The 19576-nt window shown below is 41.4% G+C and overlaps 1 protein-coding gene across 2 annotated transcripts in view; it reads left to right on the forward strand.

The window, feature by feature from the left end:
* Nucleotides 1–19576, forward strand: part of LOC133456455 (ERC protein 2) — a 211029-nt gene that overhangs the window by 37686 nt on the left and 153767 nt on the right. The window lies entirely within an intron of this gene.

Here is a 19576-nt window from a genome sequence, read left to right on the forward strand (position 1 = left end):
ATAATTAGATTTTTCTTTCTCTCTCTCATTCTCTCTCCTTTGCTGAGTTTACTGAGGTTGGGCTCCAGAAGTCACGCATTTGGGTGACCCTACATCAGCTGGATGATTGTTTGCGTGACCTTCAGATGTTTAGGTCATTTTAAATATGCCTTTCATGCATCACCTATACTGTGCCGTACTCCTTTGGGTCATACTGTAGCAGGAGCACTTTTGTTAAAAACCTTGGTTTTAGGTGATTATATTGTAATGGTTAGCTGTTTAAAGTTTATGCTAAAACTTGTAATGAGGGGATTTATGTATTTTAAAACAATCTTTTTTTCTTAATATATATGTTTATGTGCAGTTGTGCTGTTTTACTTAAAGCCTAATTTGGTATTTTCACTGGTTTAAAGTGAGCTTATTTTGGATGGCAGATGCTGGGTTTGTGTTTCCCATCATCACATTTATGGCCAGCAGTAACAGAGCGCAGCTTGAAAAATGTTCAGCAATAATATAGAGTACTTAACTACTGCAGTTTTTTTTAAAATACTTTTTGAAGCATCTTCATCATAGGTCTTGCATATGGTGATGTGAAATAAATAAATATGATATTTGAACAGGCGGGACAGATGAGTACTTTACACTGTAAGCATAAACATGTTTCATCCCATCTGCCAAAATGTTCACACGTTACCACGGTGTGAGTGATTTTCCAAATATGCCCATTTCCAAACAGTCTTCAGGGGCTTTAAGTTACAGCATTTTGTCCCAGGGGAAAAATTCAGAGAGGAGCTCTAGATTTAACATTAGTTTCTGCTCTCGTCGTAAAGTACACAGAGACGTGTTTGGCAAGAAGAAGCCGATGCCAAGGATGTGTTTAATGGCTCAGGGATGGTTGCGAGTTCCTCAGCAGTGAAGATGATGTGATATCCAGCAAATGACACATATTACTTGAAGGTGAAGCTCAGCACCGAGCTCAAATTAACTTTGCAAGTTGCAGGTCTATATTTTTATATATATATATATATATATATATTTTTATATATATATATATATATATATATATATTTTTATATATATATACTCTCATCTCACTCACTCACTCACTCATCTTCTCCCGCTTTATCCGTTACCGGGTCGCGGGGGCAGCAGCCTCAGCAGGGATGCCCAGACTTCCCTCACCCCAGACACCTCCTCCAGCTCTTCCGGGGGGAGTCCGAGGCGTTCCCAGGCCAGCCGAGAGACATAGTCTCTCCAGCGTGTCCTGGGTCTTCCCCGGGGTCTCCTCCCGGTGGGACATGCCTGGAACACCTCCCTAGGGAGGCGTCCAGGAGGCATCCGGTACAGATGCCCAAGCCACCTCAGCTGACTCCTCTCAATGTGGAGGAGTAGCGGCTCGACTCCGAGCTCCTCCCGGGTGACCGAACTCCTCACCCTATCTCTAAGGGAGCGTCCAGCCACCCTGCGGAGGAAACTCATCTCGGCCGCTTGTATCCGCGATCTTGTCCTTTCGGTCACTACCCAAAGTTCATGACCATAGGTGAGGGTAGGGGCATAGATTGACCGGTAAATCGAGAGCTTCGCCTTTCGACTCAGCTCCCTCTTTACCACGACGGTCCAGTACATCGACCGCATTACTGCGGACGCTGCACCGATCCGCCTGTCAATCTCACGCTCCATTGTTCCCTCACTCGTGAACAAGATCCCGAGATACTTGAACTCCTCCACCTGAGGCAGGACTTCTCCACCCACCCAGAGAAGGCATGCCACCCTTTTCCGGTCGAGAACCATGGCCTCGGTCTTGGAGGTGCTGATTCTCATCCCTGCCGCGTCGCACTCGGCCGCAAACCGCCCCAGCACATGCTGGAGGTCCCGGTCTGATGAAGCCAACAGGACAACATCATCTGCAAAAAGCAGAGATGAAATCCTGAGGTTCCCAAACCGGATCCCCTCCGGCCCCTGGCTGCGCCTAGAAATCCTGTCCATAAAAATTATGAACAGGACCGGTGACAAAGGGCAGCCCTGCCGGAGTCCAACATGCACCGGGAACAAGTCTGACTTACTGCCGGCAATGCGAACCAGACTCCTGCTTCGATCATACAGAGACCGGACAGCCCTTAGTAGAGGGCCCCGGACTCCATACTCACTCAGCACCCCCCACAGAATGGCACGAGGGACACGGTCAAATGCCTTCTCCAGATCCACAAAACACATGTAGACTGGTTGGGCAAATTCCCATGAACCCTCGAGCACCCTGCGGAGGGTATAGAGCTGGTCCAGTGTTCCACGACCGGGACGAAAACCGCATTGTTCCTCCTGAATCCGAGGTTCGACTATCGGCCGTAATCTCCTCTCCAGTACCCTGGCGTAGACTTTCCCCGGGAGGCTGAGAAGTGTGATCCCCCTGTAGTTGGAACACACTCTCCGGTCCCCCTTTTTGAACAGAGGGACCACCACCCCGGTTTGCCACCCCAGCGGTACTGTCCCCTTCCTCCATGCAATGTCGCACAGGCGTGTCAGCCAAGACAGCCCTACGACATCCAGAGACTTGAGGTACTCAGGGCGAATCTCATCCACCCCCGGTGCCCGGCCACCGAGGAGCTTACGAACCACCTCGGTGACCTCGGCTTGGGTGATGGATGAGCACGCCTCCGAGCCCCAACCCTCTGCTTCCTCAGTGGAAGGCATGTCAGTCGGGTTAAGGAGATCCTCAAAGTATTCCTTCCACCGTCCGACAATGTCCCCAGTCGAGGTCAACAGCTCCCCACCAGCACCATAAATGGTGCCGGCAGAGTACTGCTTCCCCCTTCTGAGGCGCCGAACGGTCCTCCAGAATTTCCTCGAGGCCGACCGAAAGTCCTCCTCCATGGCCTCCCCGAACTCCTCCCTATATATATATATATATATATATATATATATATATATATATATATATATATGTGTGTGTGTGTGTATAGATGTTGCTGTCAACCAGAGCGCAAAGAACTTGACACAAAAGAAACATTCCTTTCAGTTTAAAAACTTCTCGTCAGTTCCCATCCTTCAGCGAGCGTTCTTCCAGATCTCTAAAACTATTTCAATCACAGTTGTTGTAATCTGGTTGAACCAACACCATTACATGTTATAAGAGATCTTTTTCGTGGTAATATTCATCCATCCATCATTTTATACCCACTTATTCTCATTCACAGTCGTAGGAATCTACTGGAGCCTGTCCAACGGGGGAAAAAAAAATGGAATTGGAGTGTCATATCGACATTTGAGGAACTAATGTGAACTGTGGGCACGCAAACAGGCCATTACTGCCTGATTTCTTCTCCAAATTTATAGGTTACTCAGTAGACTTTAAGGGTTATAACTTATGGATCTGTATACAACTTGAAAGACTGAAATGTATATTATAAATCTCGTGCAAGAGAAAAAAAACAACTCAGTCAAGTACTTTTGATCAGGGCAGGATAAATCACCCTCCTAAGATAAGTGTATCTAAAAATCAAAGGTCCATTTTCCTCAGTTGCTACGTTTTGCTGTGACAAATGATTCCTCCAGAAAAAAGAAACAGGGTTTGTAGAGAAGCAAACAGTTCTGGTATAATACTTTTGACTACAAATCTTGTTCTGTGTTTCTCCTCTCATGACACAATGCGTTGAGGTCTAGTTGGATCATTTGAAGAGTGGCGAGGCTCTTCCTCATAAAATTATAAACTTGGAATGAGTCACCCAGCACATTTCATTGGGCAATTAATCTCTTATACATGTTCCCCCACTGATGAAAACAGCTTTGAGGGGTTAAGAAGGTGCAGCTGTTATTACGACAAGCGCTCTGTCATCACTACAAACAGGTCCAATGACCCACCTGGTGATGATGATAAAGACTGATGACAGGTCAACTGCTGCATGCTATTGCTGCATGTGTGTGTGTGTGTGTGTGTGTGTGTGTGTGTGTGTGTGTGTGTGTGTGTGTGTGTGTGTGTGTGTGTGTGTGTGTGTGTGTGTGTGTGTGTGTGTGTGTGTGTGTGTGTGTGTGTGTGTGTGTGTGTGTGTGTGTGTGTCAGCAATGGAGTAGAAGAAGTTGAAACAAGGTTATGTCTATAAATTGAGAAGACCAGTTTATGTTATCAGCATATAGTTTGTTTTTCATTTTTACATACGGTTTAAAAAGCTTGACTCATTTAACATCAGTCAATGATTTATTAGTTTCTAGTGCATATGTGACGTGCCAAGAGCCATAGATACAAATGTGAGTAATGCTGTAAAATCACGTTTTCATCTGGTGGTCCGAATCTCATTTGTGTTTTAAATGTTGAACTTTGAATAACAAAGTTCTGCCCCTTCTCACATGTGATACTTCACATATGAAAAAAAATAAAAGCCAGACCGGTGGGCCGATGACACACAGATGCATAGATAGATCTGTGCCCAGTATGCATCACTCACGACTGACCTGGAGTAAGTACGGTCGGTCTCGGGACACTGCGAAGATTTTAGTCTTCTCTTACGAAGCTCTGCTTTGACAGTCAGCATGATTTATAGCATTATACCATGATGTAATGGCTATAATTTGAGACCTATGTTGATCATAATAGGAATAATTTGACTGAAAATTTATGTGGAAATTCTCTTTGAATAAAAGAGGGGGAAAAAAACTATGTGAGCATATTTTGTATTATGTGTCACAACACAGAACAGCAGGAGTTCTGTTGGAGCTCTTGGTCAATGTGACCATAACCCATGCATAACGATGCCTTTATTTAGTCTTTTTTTTTTGGCATTTTTGTTTCTTTTTTTTCCCTCTTTGGCCATGAGGGCAGGACTCTGGAGGTACATATGCAGAGCCAGTATATGGTGTGGTTTTGGCATACATGCGTTATTCATGTTCAAACATTGTGGTCATCTCAATCCATATTCATGCTTTTAAAAAGACTGGCTGTGTGCACGGGAGTATAGTACCCCCTATCATGTTCCCTCCTACAGTGGCCACAGACAGGGAGATTTGATTAGGTTTGCTTGGACTGCATGTGTGAATGTTTGTGTGTCTGTATGGAAGGATGCCCTGTCCACAAGGGGCTCTCTTAGTTGTAATTTGTAGCGGGTCTCCTCGAGAGTTTCTCAGGGGAACCACCCTCTTTTCCAGTGCAGCCTCTGCCAGATTCTTTCAGCACTTGCTCTGGCCTGGTGTCATCACTGGCTCGGGTCTGGTTTCATCGACATGACTTTGATTGTGAAGAAAAGTAGGGAGAGAGATCGGTATAAAGATTAATAGAGTCATTCCCTTGCCTTATACGTTTTTCCTTTTTCCTCTACCCTTCTCTGCTTTCTGCCTTTCTGTGGAGCAAAAGCTCTTCCGTCTGCCTGCTGTCAATTTTCAGAATTCAGAGAACTTATACTGTAGTTTAAATGCGCTAAAGTATCGTGCTCATGTTTGAACAAATTATTACAAATTGCCAAATGCATGGTCCTCACCAGTGCAGGGTATTGCTGTTTTCTTTTCTGCCTCCTTTCTCTCCCTCCTCCCACATGCTTTACACACCAACCCAAAACAATGCTGGTCCTATCGAACGTGATGCATATGGATAGCGGGAAGAAGTGCTGCATGATGATTTGAAAGGAAAATATTAGTCCAGCATAGTGTGTTATATGTTGTGTGCACTTCTGTAGTATCTTAGTTGGGACCATTTGGGGGTACTTGACTTCAGGATTGAGAACATTTTGGGAGAGCGAGGACATTGTGCCAGAGGTGTCTCTCAGATGTATCTTCAAAGGGTTGTCTGGATATGATACTTTTAGAGCTAGAATAAGTGTTGAGGTAAGACAGGTAATTGTCCTTGTTCATGTTTGGCCAAAGAGATTCAGGTCTTCGAAAAGGAAAGAATGAGGTGTCTGATAAATTCTAACTTACACAATCTTCAGTAAGCATTTTCTCAACCCACTGGGACGGGCATCTTGGATGTGTCTTCTAACCTTAGGCTGCTTCCACCAGCCAGGGTTCCTTAGGCCTGGACTTATGTCCCATCAGCCACCACCAACAAACCAGCTGCCTTGGTTCAAAGCCTCCTGGTGACTTTCTCTGTGGCTGTTGTGTGAATGGCCCTCTTCTCCAAGACCCCTGCGGAGCAAAATTGGTTGAGCTCTTTGCGGTCTCCTGCAAAACCCCTACTGCCTCCCGATATGGATTCAGCCAAGCACTCTACCAGTTCCTGGTACTTCCCATTAGTGCTCCCTGCTTCTCTTCCCAAGACACTGAGATATTTGTTGTCCTCAGACGTCGACTCTCAGCTTTTAGTCAAAGGTTATGCAGACTGCAATGTCTGCACATTTGCCTTTATGTAGCATCACTCAGCACTTGCTGATGAGCATTGACATCAAATTAGCAACAATTACAGTTTTAGTCTGTTGCTTCTTTTTTGGTCATTTTTTTACTTACAATGATTTAAGAGCCATTTCTTGTTTTTTTTTTTTTTTTTCCAATTCGGCAAATCTCTTGTCCTGCTTGTTGAATGTATAGTATGATGACAACAAGTGTTTAATAATGGTATGTCATAAAAATACCACTATTTTAATGCAAAAATCGAAGAGAAAAGGGATCAAACATTTTTATTAGAATGTCTTTCCTTGCAGTAAAATGATTTATTTACTGCATTTTCTCCACCTCAGTCCATTTCCTGTTGGACTGGCATACAGTGTATTTTATTTCCTCAATGGATACATATGTCCAGTCCACAAAAGGCATTCCAGGTGAATGATTGTGTGTGTAAGAGCTGTATTTGTCAGAGATGCTTTTAGATAACTCTTTGCTTCACTCTCTGCGTATGTTCTTGTGTGTCGGTGTGCACAATCTTGATGGATCTGTGATGAGGCCACCAATGTCTTTCATCCTAATGGATTCCAGCTGGCCAATCACAGTGCAGAGACGTGGCCACAGATAAGCCTGCTGGAGCTGGGGAGGTTCCGGTAAACTGCCTGTGATAGCCCCCCCCCCCCCCTCCCTGCTCCTATCAGCAATCAGCCGAGGTTAATGGTGAGAGCCAGAGGTTGGATGATTGGAGCCAGGCTACACATTAGTCAAGACAAACCCCGGGTTGGGCCACATATCAGGCGTCAGCCACTGTAGTCCATCCTCTACGTGACCACAACACGTGCACTTCACCTCAAGAAATAAAACATGATTGATGACCCCCCCCCCCCCCCCAAAAAAAATAAATATTGAAGCCCCCAAATCTGATGGTATCCTGATGATGCCACATCATAACTCAGGCTGACCTGTTAACTTGTTGGCAGTCCACTATTTCATACTTGCAGATCTGAGAGAGGCACTTAAGTTAATGTTCTCAGAGTAAAATTGGTCCCAGTTTGACCCCTGAACTCAGCTAAACTGTATGACTGTATGCTGTATTTCACTTGTCTGACCAGATCGATGTGAAATGGGCCTGGCTACAGGTCGACTCACAGCTGCTGTGCTCTCCAACCAGTGGCTACTCTTTCTTACTTTCTTTGATCAAAAGGCTGTTATTTCCACTGCCTGTGGAGGAGAAAAAGAAAAGAATTAATACTAATGGTGCTGGGAGCCTCGGACTATAATAATTACTGAGCAATCATTGCAGCATTCCGCAGCTGAGGGGGGCAGAGATAGAGTCTTGAGCCTAAAGAGCGTGGACGTGGATCAACTTGGTCGACACACACAATCACACACACACTCAAGCCTACGTATGTAGGCCAGCTTGCACAAGTGCAATCTGTCTTCATTGAACAGCGCTGGGTCTGCAGGAGTCGCACCCTGCTCATTTGTGCTCTGTGGTCAACCAGGAGAAATCACTGTGAAAACAACACTGGCTTCGTCTTGCTCCGTGCTCCGTGTCCCTCTCCGAGAGCTCGTCCGCATCTGTCTGTGCGCTCGTACATAATTGATATGTATGAATTCAGCGGAGGGTTTTCTGTGTGAATGGCTTTTTGGAGGGAGGAATGTGTGGGGAGAGGGGGAGTCTGTCTGCCTGTCAAATGTGCAAGTTCTATGTGCAGCTCCCATCTCCTGAACCTGGCCCGACATCCATGATAATAATCACAGGCTAATTGTAAAATGTGCCTTTTACCATCTGTGTTTTTCCGAAAAGCCACATGATACAGTGAGTGTGCAGAATCGGACAGTGTTTGTGTTGTTGAGTTGCTACCTGAAGGTTTTTATGTAGAAAATATCTCATAAATCAGATAACAGCGTTTCGGTAACTATATTACAAGTAAGATACAATATTTAAGGGAAACTGTTTCAGACAAATGTAGAATAATGTAAAAAAAAAAAAAAAAAAGAGAGCGTATCTGTTTATACGTAGTATCAAAACAGATCAAATAAAAACGTAATTAAATGATATTCACAGTGTTTTACTGAAGAGACGGCCAATGCAAAACAGAGCTAAACTTGTAAAAGCACAGCTTCACCCTCCAGCGTCACTTTGCTGACGATCACAGAATCCCACAGCTGCTCAGGAAATCGTATCTGAAATTCCTTGCACACATTAAAAAAAAAAAAAAAAGATATTCTCTGGTTCATGTTGCAATGTGTAAATGAAAAGACGTAAATGTAATTAGATGTTAAACTAAGAAGTTTTGTCAAGCAGAAACCCCGTCAACTGTTATAATTTGTTTTAGCCTGTCCAGCAATTTGGTCGACTGAGGTTGTTTTAAATGTGCTATAGAAATAAACTGGACTATTTCACAACTTCTGCTTTTCATTGAGAGCTGTGCCATATTTAAAAAAACAATTTTTGAACCCATTGGTTACGTTCATAGAATCATCTCTGTGGGTGTTCAGTTTTTATTTACCCTGTGTTTCTGATGTTTTGCCATAAATTTACAGAATCTAGGTTTATGCAATCCAGGCTGTCTTGTTTTTATCTCTGTCCATCTTTCCCTGTATGCGTGAAGTGAACGTCTCTTTAATTTTTTTTTTCTTGTGCAAGTTTATCTGCCTGTCTGCCTGCATGTAAATGATACACGTGTGTTGCTGATGGACACAGGGAACCTTTTGTATTTCTTGGTTCATAATGTCTCTTACATAAATGGAGAAAAGCTACTGTGATGGTTGCACACCCCAGTCACAATCATTGTGAAACCTGTAGAAAGTTTAAAATCTCCACTTTTGTTGGCTGTTAGTCAATGCTGGATTCTGTCTTTTCATTACCTTTTTTTTGGTTTTGTGTCTAAAGAGGTGCAACTGAAACTGCAGAAGAGAGAAATGCAGGCACAGTGAGACACGGGCATTGTGGCTCGACATGTATTGAGCACTACTACAAACAGCAGATGGAAAACCAAATAATCTATTTTATTCCTTCATAATATATATTTTTTGCTATCATTGACATATAGTGAAATGCAGAATTAGTGTGCATTTTTTTAGAACTTCAGTATTATTGATCCCCCTCTTGAGGCATCACTCATCTTTTCAAGTCCTTGTCACTGTGGTTGATAAGTGATGAATAATGATGACTCCTCAAGCACACCAGTATGACATTTGGAAGGTCGTTGGTGGAGTAAATGGGAGACAGCTCATTTTAAGGCTTCCCTGTGCCACATTGTCCCTTCCCATTCCCAGAATGCTGCTTTTGTAGTTGTCATCATCACCATGAGTGCGTGATGAGAATTACCCTTAATGTGCTAGCTGTATTGTTCCAGTGTCATGTGGTTGTGTTTAATGTTTAACCCTCTTAAAATAATGGCCTTTTTTCTCAAGTTTTTCAGAAAACAGAAAAAAACTAAACTGAACATTGTTTTTTTGACTGGAGAACATGATGACTCAAGCCATCAATTTAAGAAGTTGATGATATTTAATGGGGGGTGTTTAGACGTTGTGTATTTTCTGATGCATGAGTGAAGCCAAAGAAGTGAATATGTTCTTATATTATTCTCCTCTGTAATGTGATGATGGAAGAATATTTGATTAATATTTAGTCCTATAGTGTTGCAATTTGATTTCTTCAGTGGTTTTGAGCCAGTTAGCAGTCATATCACACAGAAAAAATATTAATAAATCCATCCATCTATCATCCTTCCATCATCTGTACATGCTTATTCTTTTTTTAGGGTCACAGGGTATATAGATAAAATAAAACAAAATAAAGTTGTTGAAAGACGAAATAAGCAAACACACACAGACACACAGAGAAAGACAGACAGACAGACAGACAGACAGACAGACACAGACAAACAGAAGAAGCCAAACCCCAAACTGATCAAAAATTGTTTGTGCAAAATTGTGTTTATAGTTTAAAGTTACCACATGGAGGCGCCAGCTTACACAGTATGTTCCCTCCACACTCTGTCCCCTATGTGAATCAGCAGCGAGGATAATTTGGTGGAGGTACACAAGCCCACCCTCTTCACAAATGAAAGGAAATGTTCCACCCTGATCTTCATGACCATATTCTTTCTTAGTTTTCCTTTTATTAATCTGTGAATCAAGACAAAAAATAGGAATTTAAAAATTAACGTCTGAGTTTGATACATACATACTCCTTTTTTGGATGTAGCAGCATGTTTTTATCCAAAACATAGCTTTTTAATCTTTCTCTGTTTCACTGGGATCTAGATTTCACCTGGAAAATAAAACACACTATGTTTCTACATTTTGTTCGTTTTGAAGTTGTCGTCCCACTGTGTATTTCTGTGTCCGTGCATGTATATGTCGCTGCCCGGATCTTTGGGTTTTACAGCTGTCCCCGTCATATTTTCAGCTGTGATGACAAGCATGTTGCTTTTCTGAAACAGTGAGCAATTATTGTTTGGTATTTTTATTGGTCCAAAAGAGTTTTAAAAATACAAATGACTGTATTTTCATGGTGGTCACGCTCCACACTGGCCTCCTTTTTGTTCTGGAGCAACGATTCCCTTGGCGGCCACAGAGTTCTAGTTTGGATGGAAGATAGAGGGGTCGACTGGGTTTGTGGTTCCGCTCTGGAACAAGCTGCTTTTAGACCACTTTTTTTTTTCTTTCTGTTTTGCCAGGGACAGAGCCTGATACTTCCCATTCATTACATTAAAACTCAGCTAGTGCTAATCACGATTGTAATGATTGCAAAGAAAAGCAAGGCTCCCAATAAATTGGCCCACTAAAAAAAGAACCAAATAAAATTGTATTTATTTGAAACCTAATTTCAGCTTTAAATCACACTTGTTTTGCTGTACCATGGAAGCGGGAAATTAAGTCTCTTTTGTTGCTAACAGCAAATTACTGTCAGGAGTTACAAGTGGACCTAACTCAGGAAAGAAATGGCATCATAATGCACTATTAATACTTTCTTCAGTGTTTATACACTCACTTGCCACTTTATTAGGTACACCTTGCTAGTACCGGGTTGGACCCCCTTTTGCCTTCAGAACTGCCTTAATCCTTCGTGGCATAGATTCAACAAGGTAGTGGAAACATTTCTCAGAGAGTTTGTTCCATATTGACATGATAGCATCACGCAGTTGCTGCAGATTTGTCGGCTGCACATCAATGATGCAAATCTCCTGTTCCACCTCATCCCAAAAGTGCTCTATAGGACTGAGATCTGGTGACTGTGGAGGCCGTTTGAGTAGTGAACTCATTGTCATGTTCAAGAAACCAGTCTGAGATGATTCGTGCTTTTTGACATGGTGCGTTATCCTGCTGGAAGTAACAATCAGAAGATGGTACACTGTGGTCATAAAGGGATGGACATGGTCAGCAACAACACTCAGTTAAGCTGTGGTGTTGACCTGATGCTCAATTGGTACTGATGGGCCCAAAGTATCAAAATATCCCCCACACCATGACACCACCACCACCACCAGCCTGAACCGTTGATCCAAGGCAGGATGGATTCATGGTTTCATGTTGTTCAACCCAAATTCTGACCCTACCGAATGTAGCAGCAGAAATCGAGACTCACCAGACGGGCCAATGTTTTTCCAATCTTCTGTTGTCCAATTTTGTTGAGTCTGTGTGAATTGTAGCTTCAGTTTCCTGTTCTAATCTGACAGGAGTGGCACCCGGTGAGGTCTTCTGCTGCTGTAGCCCATCCGCTCTCAAGGTTCGAAGTGTTGTGCGTTCATAGTGGTTATTATGGGCATGCCAAGTAATGGCATGACCATATTGCAATCGTCCAGAATGGCCCAAAGGGCAATGTTGCTAGCATTTTGCTAACAAGCTAAAGTCGCAAAAGTCCCACGTCACACCAGCGGGTGTACAGCATGACCCCGCTCTGATGTGGAAAAAAAAAATCCCCAAAAACTAAAACACGCCCGAAGAAATGAGGAAAAACATGAAAATGAAGGCGATATATTGGTATACAGAAAAGGTTTCCCTTTTCTTATTATTCTTATTCCGCACTTTTTTTCGTCCGTTAATACGGCCCGAACCGCAACGTGCACCCATGCATGGCATACATCGTTGGATGCGTCTCCATCGTGATTCGATGGGTATTACTTTTCTCAGTAATAGGGGTTACCGTGGCAACGCTAGTTGCCAAAAAGCAAAAAAAAAGGCGAAAATTCCCGCGCTTATTGCTCGGCCGAACTTTATCGTAGAGACATCGTTCAAACTTTGAAACACTCGGCCCGATAGTCTTTAAAGGACCATACAACTTCATCATTCTAGTTATTACGGTTTTTGCGATATTTAACTTTCAATTTAAAAAAAAAATCCCTTTTATTTTGGATGTTTGTTGCTAGGCAACGGTTTATCGTACAGACATCATTACAACATTGACAAACCCGGGACGCTTTGTACTGCAACATATTTTAGTCTCGTCAAGCTTGCTATTACGGTTTTTGAGGTATTCCACTTTGCGAATTTTGATGCTAACGGAATTTCGGACGCTTGTTGCGAGGCAACACGATATCGTAGAGACTTTAATTTAACGTTAAAAGACTGGGGTTGCTGTGGACTACAACATACTAAGGTCTCATTACGCTGTCGTTTACAGCTTTTGAGATATTGAAGCCTAATTGTCCCATTCTATCCTATGGAGCTTGTTACCATGGCAACAAAAACCTATGCATTTGTATGGGGGAGCATGTGAATAAAACATCTGTTAATGCTGCCCAGACCGGAACGTGCACCCATGCATGGCATACATCGTTGGATGCGTCTCGATCGTGCCTCGATGGGCATTACTTTTCTCAGTCGAAAGTGTTACCGTGGCAACGCTCGATGCCAAAAAGCAAAAAAAAAGGCAAAAATTCGAACGTTTATTGCTTGGCCAGACTTTATCGTAGAGACATTGTTCAAACTTTCAAACACTCGGCCCGATTGGCACTAACGGACCGTACAAGCTCATTATGCCAATTATTACACTTTTTGCGAAAATGACCTTTCATTTTTTTCTTTATTTCCGTTTGACTTTGGACGCTTGTTGCTAGGCAACAGATTATCATAGAGACATCCCACAAATGTTCCCCGACTCGGCACGCCGTGGACTTCAACATATTCAAATTTCATGAAGCTGTTATTTAAGGAAATTTTATGTCAAAATCCAGGCCAAATGGCCCCATTCATTCGGATGGATTTATTTACCACGGTGAAACAAAAACCTATCCATTAATGTAGCCTGAACCGCAACGTGCACCCATGCATAGCATACATCGTTAGATGCGTCTCCATGTTGCCTCGATGGGCATTACTTTTTTCAGTCAAAAGTGTCACCGTGGGGGGCGCTAGACGCCAAAAAGCGCACGCCTTTAATAACTATTGGGAGCACAGGAATGAATGCAATACAACTGTAAACACCTCAAACTGACATAGAACCACCCCGAAGACAACCACTACAGCCCCAAACCAAAGCAGCGAGAGGGGTCGAATGGGCCGTAGGGCATGCCCATATCAAAATTTCATGAAATTTTCTAGTTTGAGTTACTGTTGCCTTTCTATCAGCTCCAACCAGTCTGGCCATTGTCCTCTGACCTCTGGCATCAACAAGGAATTTGCGCCCACAGAATTGCCGCTAACTGGATATTTTCTCTTTTTCGGACCATTCTCTGTAAACCCTAGAGATGGTTGTGCGGGAAAAAATCCCAGTAGATCAGCAGTTTCTGAGATACTCAGACCGGCCTGCCTCGCACCAACAACCATGCCACGTTCAAAGTCGCTTAAATCACCTTTACTTCCTCATTTTGATGCTGGTTTGAACTGCAGCAAATCATTTTGACCATGTCTACATGCCTAAATGCATTAAATTGCTGCCATGTGATTGGCTGATTAGAAATGTGCATTAACGAGCAGTTGGAGAGGTGTACCTAATAGTGGCCGGTGAGTATATGTAAGCTTAGAAATCCAACTATTAGTGTTTTATTCAACTTTTTCCATATAGAATTCCGATTTCCCATTTGTCATATAATGCAGTATCTTCCAAAAGTTTCAAGGGCTATTGATCATAATTTCTTTTCAAATGTACATTTACATGGAAATTCAAAATTAGACACAAATCCTGAAAGAGGCAATTGAATCTGAAACATTGACCAAAACATGTCAGAATCATGTCATTAGGACCTCAGGAAATTTTGGCAGTAGGAAAAAAAGCTCAACATGTTTCCCTAAATGTAATTTAAATGCATTTTAGATGTTTTTAGCTTTCAGATTCCTCTCTCACGTTTGATATCTGTGACCAGTATACAGTAACAGAGAAACACCAACTGTGATTACGTGTTATTTCAGCATTATCATCACTTTTTTCCTAATTTTTTAATCAGAATTATCACTTGAAAGATTGTTTTTCTTGTCAGCAAATGTAATTTACAACAAGCTGGTGACTCCTAGAAAGCACCTACTATGAAATCTGGATCCTCAGATGTGTTTTGTAGCTATGACTTTCAATGACACTTACAAAGTCACAGCCAGTGCTGTAACTGCGCCTCATCACTCCGACTTTTTTCTCCGGTTCTGTCCTGTCAACTTTTCGATAAAGTTATCTAAGTCAAAACATTGTGACTGTAAACACTGGGGAGCCGTGTCTGGGGGATGACGGAGACACACGTCATGATTTCTTGAGGACACAGCTCTCTGAGACAGACAGTCCACACAGCAGAGCAGAGCCAGGCATGTAAGCAGCTTTTTGTAGGTGGTCTACTTCAGTGGGAGGTGCAGTTGCTTGGGTGACGTAATGCTGGAGTTTGGTGATATAGACTTCTGCATGTTGGCGTGTTTGCATGCAGTTGAGAAACATGGAGAGAGATGTTGCATTGCCTGATGTACTATTGTCTCACATACTGAGACAGCTCAGTCTCACAGGAAGATGTGTAAGTGACATACTGTAGTGTTCCACATGGTCACGAGGAGCATATCCCAGCTCTTTTTAGGCAAACGGCAAGGGGATACACCCAGGACAGGTCGCCAGTCCATCGCAGATGATCTAGCCATGTACAGTAAATTAATTGACTCTCACTATACGTTTTCAATGTCCACCCCAAGCCAAAAGAAGGCAACATGTTCGAGAGAATCCTTGGGTGTCTGGCTGAATTAGCAAAGTAATCCCATACCCAACGTCTTGTCCTCCTTAAAAGTGTCCAAATAAACAATTGACTGCTATGCACGGCCCTTATGTCCGTCACACTATCTCTGGCATTTATACTTTATGTTACTGCTTGCGTGGCTCTGTAATTACGCTTTGCATCGTTGGGTGACAGTGCAGGGGCTTTTCGTGGGTTTCGTTTACTTCCTGTGTCTGGCTCAGACATGCAATGGAGCAAATAAAGTATATTTTGTATGAGTTGCTCTGATGTCTGTAGGTTTTTTTTAGTCAGATGGACCAGATTGCCTCTGTCACAGTTAATTTTCTTCTTGACCTTTGTTCAGGAGTTTTAAAATATTCATAAACAGTTAAATCGTAAAGTTGCACCACAGTGGCTCGTTTCACGTTTTCACCTAATAATGAATATACATGTAACTTGTCAATTTATGTACTTTTGTTTAAAAAATTGCCTTTAATTATGGTATTTTAGATTGTAGAGGGCAAAAAATAAATACAATTAGGAAATGAGAAAATATCAGAAACAAATGTACTAAACCCGATGAAGTTAGTTGTACTCAAAGTTATTGAGGCAATCAGCTTCCATGAAATTTCGAGCCAGTTAATTTTGAGTTTATGAAGTCAAATTGTTTAATTTGACCATATGTAAAAGCAGTGACCTTTAAGAACAAATTAATAACGTTACTCTTACATAAAAGTGTGGGTTCTTTTGCTTATTGTTTAAATTCTGTAAACTTAATCTCAGGAGAGACGTAAATGAAAACTATTTAAGTCATATTAACATAAAACATTTGAGTTGATTTACTGAAAATGTTCATTTAACTGTAATCAAAAGTTTTTCAAACATTTGCTTTCAAGTCCACAAACTCAATATAGTTATTTTATGTTATATTGATTAACAGTGTAACATTGTTACATAGCAACATACTGTATGAGCTGCATCCTCGTGGTTCTTAAAAGTATCATCATAGTATGATTTTTTTTTTTTTTTCACTCTATTGTGAAAGTGCAATGTTTTGCACACTGGACCAAAATAAAATCTCTGCTATATTTCAAGATTGGGTTGACTAAGTCATAAAATGAAGGGATGCTGTTCTCATCATAATTAAGCTGAGCTACTGGAGGAGAGCTCCTACTCCCAAAAAAAATACTCAGAGTTGCCATGCTTCTTGCCGGTCCACAAAAGGCATTTTTCCTCCGGGAGAGTGATTGAACTTTAAGGAGTGTGACAGAATTCCTTGCCCTTTTTCCCATATCCATGATGCTCGTGACTTGTTTTCACGCAGCAAAGTAAGGTCTAAGCTGTGTTCAACGTTTTCCTGCACAATTTCACAGAAGGTTAAGCAACGGGGCTAAATATTTCATCGAGGTCTTGTTATTTTGTGTGACCAGGCCAAAGCAAACTTAATACTGGTGAAGAATGTAATCATTTATCTAAGGACCAGGGGCGGCATGCTCAATTTGACCTAAAATAGAGCTCTGTGGTGCCCACAAGGATACGGAGTAAGGGTGTGCATGAGTGCATATGTATACATTGAGAAGAACAAGTTATGTCAAGCTACTGGGCTACTACAACCACAGGCCAAAGTAAAATATTCAGTTTGTTAGCATGTTGGACCTTGTTTACATCATGTTAAGCTGAGCGTGTGAGAATCCAGTTCTTGATGATATAAAAATTCTGAACAAGGTGATTTAACACAGAAGAGCCTGCATCCCAATGAAATGAGCAAGAGTGCCTTTTCTGTCCATTCGATTTCAATAGGGTCAAAACATGAAAGGATTGGCAAGAAAGCCCATGTTACCCACAGTTGTCTACGACTCTCTTTCTTACAGTTTCCAGAACAGATTCCCATTCTAACACGCCCACAGCAATCATGAATTACTGGGAATTTTTATCAGACTTTGATTGCGTCAAGCTTTCACATCATTCCCTAAAGGATTTTATGTCCCTATCAGTTGCATGCTGGCCTACCAGAGCCTTTCGTTTGGTTGTGTAATGACTGTCATTAACATATCAAGATTTGCTGAAGGGCTCTGGCTACTTTTTCACATCCCCCGCTATCACTTTCTTCCCATTGCCAAAACCAAGATGGCTCCCTTACATCTTCCCTTGTGCCTTCCGGGGAGTTTGCCAGTCTCCGAGTATAATTCGATTTTTTTTATTTAGCAAAATAGCCATGGGGATTTGTTCATTATCTTTTTATTTACCCATGACTGGAATGTAGCTTATTCTTTCTTTTTTTTCTACCCATTCTCACTAGTGCACAAAAACTTTGACTAGTATCTTACAAATGAAAATCAAAGTTATTTACAGTAAAGTACAGAAAACAACATAAAACATAAGAATGATATAAAAGACAAAAATAGAATATATATATATATATATATATATATATATATATATATATATATATATATATATATATATATATATATAACAGAAAATAGAAACATATAATATCCATCACTACTTAAAAGCTTGTCTGAAGAAATACATCTTGATCAGCTTTAGAATTAGCACTGCATCCTCCAGCATAACAACAGAAAGTACCGTTTAAATCAAAGTAAAGATAATTGAAAAGACCACAAAGTTGGGGTCATGTCAGCTATTCTATTTGTTCTGGTAAGGATCCATTGCTACATTTTTTTGTACAATCTGAACTTGAGAGCTGGGTTTTTTTGTTAAGACAAGTTATCTAAAGGTGAGGAAATAAAAGCCTGAATAATCATCTCCAATTCGGATGATCATATCAAATCATCATCTTCATTTTTAAATGCTTCTCAAGTGGGAAAAATAATTTTAGACTAGACGTTTACAATTTCTTATCAAAGGAAACTGATTGAAATGTAGATGCTTTACATAGCCAATCTCCTACATGAATGATACGCTCAAGGAGCTATTTTATTTCCTCACTTGTTGAATAACATTGTCCTGCAATGCTCAGAGGTATTGTCTAATCTGACTTTAACCAAAGGCAGTTATCTGTCACACTTTCTTGATGTTTGTCAAACAATAAATCAAGGCTAACTATTTCTGAAATTCAGTATTTATAGGTGCAGCTGAATATTGTTATCCTAAAAAGTGGTATGAGATGTTGCTGAATTAACTGATAATATATCCAAGAGGGAGAATATATAGTGTGAAAAAGAATAATAGGGCCTAAAACAGAACCATAAGGGATCCCACTTGACAGTCCAGTAGCTTTTGACTTTAACTGACGTAAAATCAATATGACATCCATTTGGAATTATAAGGAATTTTTATTGGAAATGGGAAAAGCAGTACCCAAGTCTCCATATCAGTGATGCCCTATCGTCAGATGTGGTCTCTCTTTGAAACTAATGTGTTTACCTCAGGAGTCTCATTGCATGGCACCGTGTCCTACCCCAGCTGCATCTGTGAGTGTTTTGTTTGGTATAGCTCAGAGCATTATGTGTGCTCCTGTGTGTGTCTTTGTATGTGTTTTTGTGTTTGCTTGTGCTTTGTTCTCCAGATGCTCATCAGATAAAGGCTGTTGAACACCACACTGGCTATTATACCATCACTTTAGCAACATGAGGTTAGCCGCAGAAAGACAGATGCAGACGCAGAGTCAAAAGGATGAATTAACTTTAACTAAAACTCTACTCAACTGATACTAAAGTCGATAATAGTCAATCGGGGTTTGACCTCACAGGCCAATGTTCTTAGACTCACAGGGTGGTAATAAGCAGTAATAATGACTTTGAAAGGAAAGTATGGAAAATGCAAGAATTAGTCACTGGGATTAACAACTGGCAGAACACAAGGTTGCCACAGTTTCAAACATTTAAAATGTTTATCTGAAAACTGAACATAACAAGAACACTTGAACAAGAATGTTGTTAAGGCTGGACGGTCTGACTTTGATTGAAACATTTCTGTCGTAAGAGTTCTGTTGGGATAAAACACTGCAACTAAAAAGGAACCCATCTGAGAAGAATGTTAAGAATCACAATAATCAAAGGAAAAAAAACTAAACTTTGCAGTTCAGACTCTGCACTGGTCGGGACTGGGGCAGGGTGGTGGTGTAATAAGACTCGGGGACCTGGGAAACTGGAACATCTTCTTCCTGTTCTTTTTGGTTTTCTCTGTAACTTCAGAGT

Source organism: Cololabis saira, chromosome 12 (genome assembly GCF_033807715.1).
Source record: "Cololabis saira isolate AMF1-May2022 chromosome 12, fColSai1.1, whole genome shotgun sequence".
Classification (NCBI taxonomy): domain Eukaryota; kingdom Metazoa; phylum Chordata; class Actinopteri; order Beloniformes; family Belonidae; genus Cololabis; species Cololabis saira.